Here is a 4,245-nt window from a genome sequence, read left to right as displayed (position 1 = left end):
CTGATTGATTCGGCAGGTGAGTTGTTACACACTCCTTAGCGGATTCCGACTTCCATGGCCACCGTCCTGCTGTCTAGATCAACCAACACCTTTTGTGGGCTCTGATGAGCGTCGCGTCGGGCGCCTTAACCCGGCGTTCGGTTCATCCCGCATCGCCAGTCCTGCTTACCAAGAGTGGCCCACTTGGCACTCGCATTCCATGCCCGGCTCCAATTAAGCGAGTCGGGCTTCTTACCAATTTAAAGTTTGAGAATAGGTTGAGGACGTTTCGTCCCCAAGGCCTCTAATCATTCGCTTTACCAGATAAAACTGCGACAGAGCGCCAGCTATCCTGAGGGAAACTTCGGAGGGAACCAGCTACTAGACGGTTCGATTAGTCTTTCGCCCCTATACCCAAATTTGACGATCGATTTGCACGTCAGAATCGCTACGGTCCTCCACCAGAGTTTCCTCTGGCTTCAACCTCTTCAGGCATAGTTCACCATCTTTCGGGTCCCAACGCGAACGCTCTCGCTCGACCTCTCCGGCAAAGCGGACGAGATCGGCCGGTGATGCGGCCGCCGCGAACGACGACGTCTCACCTCCGCCGGACCGCGCCGACATTCACTTTCACTGCGCCCATGGGTTTCGTACTGCCCCGTGGCTCGCGCTCACGTTAGACTCCTTGGTCCGTGTTTCAAGACGGGTCGGGAAGGTGGCTGACTTCAGCCGCGGACCCCGTGCGCCTCGCGAAACGACACCGGAAGCGCGACCGAGACGAAGAGGCTGGGCACTGAGAACAGTCCCCGACCCACGACGCCCCAGCCGGCACCGGGCGCTCGGCCCCGAAGGGCAGACGCGGCGATCTCTCCTCGCCCGAACGGCGGGCCGACGGACACGCGCGCCTATAGTACCCGACCGAGGCCGGGTTACCTTGCGCGCGGCCTTCTCGCCGCCGTCCAGACGGTCGCGGCCTTCGCCCGGCGCTAGTGCGCTGGTCCCCGATCGGGCGGCGCCGCCGGCGGCCCGTGAGGGTCCGCACGACAACGTCGCCGACAGGGGGCCGGCTGAAAGCGACCGGGCGACCCGACAGGCCCTCCCGTTTGCCTCTCGACGGTTTCACGTACTCTTTAACTCTCTCTTCAAAGTGCTTTTCAACTTTCCCTCACGGTACTTGTTCGCTATCGGTCTCGTGACCGTATTTAGCCTTAGATGGAGTTTACCACCCGCTTTGGGCTGCATTCCCAAACAACCCGACTCTGGGAAGACGCCGTAGCGCGCCCGCCTGTCGCCGCCATGGGCCTGACACCCGCTCTGGGAAAAGGCCTCGATCAGAAGGACGCGGGCGACCGGCGAAGCGCGCCGTGACGAATTCCGTACGCCACAATTCCGCGCACTCCAAAAGCGCGCGGATTCGGCGATGGGCACATCCCGCTTCACTCGCCGTTACTGAGGGAATCCTCGTTAGTTTCTTTTCCTCCGCTTAGTAATATGCTTAAATTCAGCGGGTAGCCTCGTCCGACCTCAGGCCGAAAGTAAGGACCGGGACTATTCTTCCCGTTCCGCGCTCGCCGTCGGCGCCGCGCGCCGCCGCGCACCTCGATTCCCGCCCTTGAGCCGCCAGCCGTTGGCCTCTTCGAGGTCGACTCGCCGCCGCCGCGCGGGATTCTGGTCGCGATCGTCGCGCATCGTGCCGTGCTGTCTTGAGCGGGACGGGCGCTCGCGCGTCCGACGCCGCAGCAGCCGCGCGGAGAAATCCCCGCGCGGAACGTTTGCAACGCGACCCTGAGGCGGGCGCGGCCCCGGGATTGACCCGAGGCCGCAATTTGCGTTCAGAACGTCGATGCTCAATGTGTCCTGCAATTCACACTAATTCACGCAGCTAGCTGCGTCCTTCATCGACTCACGAGCCGAGTGATCCACCGCCAAGAGCCATCCACGATTGTTTCGCTCGCACAGTGCCTCGCACTATAGGGTGACAAAATAGACCGCGCCGAGCGGTCGGCCAGGCCGACGCTTGAAGCCGGAGCGCGCGGCACCGCGGCACTCGACGCGCAAACATTACCGGGTGACCGAATCGCCGGCCGGCGCGCCGCTCCTCGCGGGTCGGGCGCCGGGTAGCAAAGACTTTTTCTCTCGCTTGTCCGAGTTTCGCGTTCGCCGAAGCGTTTGCGAGACCGTTAATGATCCTTCCGCAGGTTCACCTACGGAAACCTTGTTACGACTTTTACTTCCTCTAAATGATCAAGTTAGATCGTCTTCTCGGACGCCGGCTCGACCGTTGCCGGCCGCGCCAGGTCCAATCGGAGGACCTCACTAAACCATTCAATCGGTAGTAGCGACGGGCGGTGTGTACAAAGGGCAGGGACGTAATCAACGCGAGCTAATGACTCGCGCTTACTGGGAATTCCTCGTTCAAGGGAAATAATTGCAATTCCCTATCCCTAGCACGACCGGGGTTCAGCGGGTTACCCAGACCTGTCGGCCAAGGCGAGCACATGCTGATCCGGTCAGTGTAGCGCGCGTGCGGCCCCGAACATCTAAGGGCATCACAGACCTGTTATTGCTCAATCTCGTGTGGCTAAACGCCACTAGTCCCTCTAAGAAGTTAGACGCCGACCGATTGGGTCGCGTAACTAGTTAGCAAGCCAGAGTCTCGTTCGTTATCGGAATTAACCAGACAAATCGCTCCACCAACTAAGAACGGCCATGCACCACCACCCACAGAATCAAGAAAGAGCTCTCAATCTGTCAATCCTCACTGTGTCCGGGCCGGGTGAGATTTCCCGTGTTGAGTCAAATTAAGCCGCAGGCTCCACTCCTGGTGGTGCCCTTCCGTCAATTCCTTTAAGTTTCAGCTTTGCAACCATACTTCCCCCGGAACCCAAAGACTTTGGTTTCCCGCAAGCTGCCGGAGAGGTCGTAAAACTAACGCCCCCCGATCGCTAGTTGGCATCGTTTATAGTCAGAACTAGGACGGTATCTGATCGTCTTCGAACCTCTGACTTTCGCTCTTGATTAAAGAAAACATTCTTGGCAAATGCTTTCGCAGTCGTTCGTCTTGCGCCGATCCAAGAATTTCACCTCTAACGGCACAGTACGAATGCCCCCGTCTGTCCCTCTTAATCATTACCTCGCGCTCCGAAAACCAACAAAATAGAACCGAGGTCCTATTCCATTATTCCATGCACCATTATTCAGGCGAATCGCCTGCTTTGAACACTCTAATTTTTTCAAAGTAAACGTTCCGGCCGCCGCCGACACTCAGTCAAGGGCACCGGCGGAGAACCGGAGGTGAGGCCAGGACGGCCAGTACACGCCTTGCGACGGACCGGCCGCCTGCGCCCAAAATCCAACTACGAGCTTTTTAACCGCAACAACTTAAATATACACTTTTGGAGCTGGAATTACCGCGGCTGCTGGCACCAGACTTGCCCTCCAATGGATACTCGTTAAAGGTTTTAAAGTGTACTCATTCCAATTACAGGGCCTCGTTTAGAGTCCTGTATTGTTATTTTTCGTCACTACCTCCCCGCGTCGGGAATGGGTAATTTGCGCGCCTGCTGCCTTCCTTGGATGTGGTAGCCGTTTCTCAGGCTCCCTCTCCGGAATCGAACCCTGATTCTCCGTTACCCGTAAGAACCTCGGTAGGCCAGTACCGTACCGACGAAAGTTGATAGGGCAGACACTTGAATGATCCGTCGCCGGTGCGAGACCGTGCGATCCGCAAAGTTATCCAGAGTCACCAAAGGTTGCGGGCCGAAGCCCGGTCGGTTTTTGGTCTGATAAAAGCACGCCTCCCGCGAGGTCGGCGCTTCACGCATGTATTAGCTCTAGCATTTCCACAGTTAACCACGTAAAACGTACGATCAAATGAACCATAACTGATTTAATGAGCCATTCGCAGTTTCACTGTACGAGAGCTCGTACTTAGACTTGCATGGCTTAATCTTTGAGACAAGCATATGACTACTGGCAGGATCAACCAGGTAGCTACTTTAGCGTAGCCCCGAAAGGCCGACGAAGGAGGCGCCGCTGATGCGGCGCCGTCGCTCGGTCGATGCGAAACCCGAAGGCTTCTCTCCGTTAAAATTTCGTTCTTTGCTCGGCTGCCCGAACTCAGAAAACCGTCACCGCCCGTCGCACCCGCCGGAGTAAGACTTCGTCGGCAGGCCTTTCGACCGCCACGTCGCCAACACCGGCGCGAGCGCAACGCACGCCAGACAACTTCGCCGAAGCGACCGCTCAGAACCCGACAAACTGACA

At 57.9% G+C, this 4,245-nt stretch overlaps 2 non-coding genes across 2 annotated transcripts; both read right to left on the bottom strand.

The window, feature by feature from the left end:
- Positions 1–1,759: 1,759 nt before the first annotated feature.
- On the bottom strand, positions 1,760–1,913 carry LOC146144283 (5.8S ribosomal RNA). The gene has a single exon (XR_014498911.1). It is a non-coding gene; the product is annotated as a 5.8S ribosomal RNA (ribosomal RNA).
- A 247-nt stretch (positions 1,914–2,160) lies between these two features.
- Positions 2,161–3,971, bottom strand: LOC146144282 (small subunit ribosomal RNA). The gene has a single exon (XR_014500560.1). It is a non-coding gene; the product is annotated as a small subunit ribosomal RNA (ribosomal RNA).
- Between the last annotated feature and the right edge of the window lie 274 nt (positions 3,972–4,245).

The sequence above is a fragment of the Ascidiella aspersa genome, chromosome 5 (genome assembly GCF_963924565.1).
Source record: "Ascidiella aspersa chromosome 5, kaAscAspe10.2, whole genome shotgun sequence".
Lineage (NCBI taxonomy): Eukaryota > Metazoa > Chordata > Ascidiacea > Phlebobranchia > Ascidiidae > Ascidiella > Ascidiella aspersa.
This window is presented reverse-complemented; position numbering and strand designations above follow the sequence as displayed.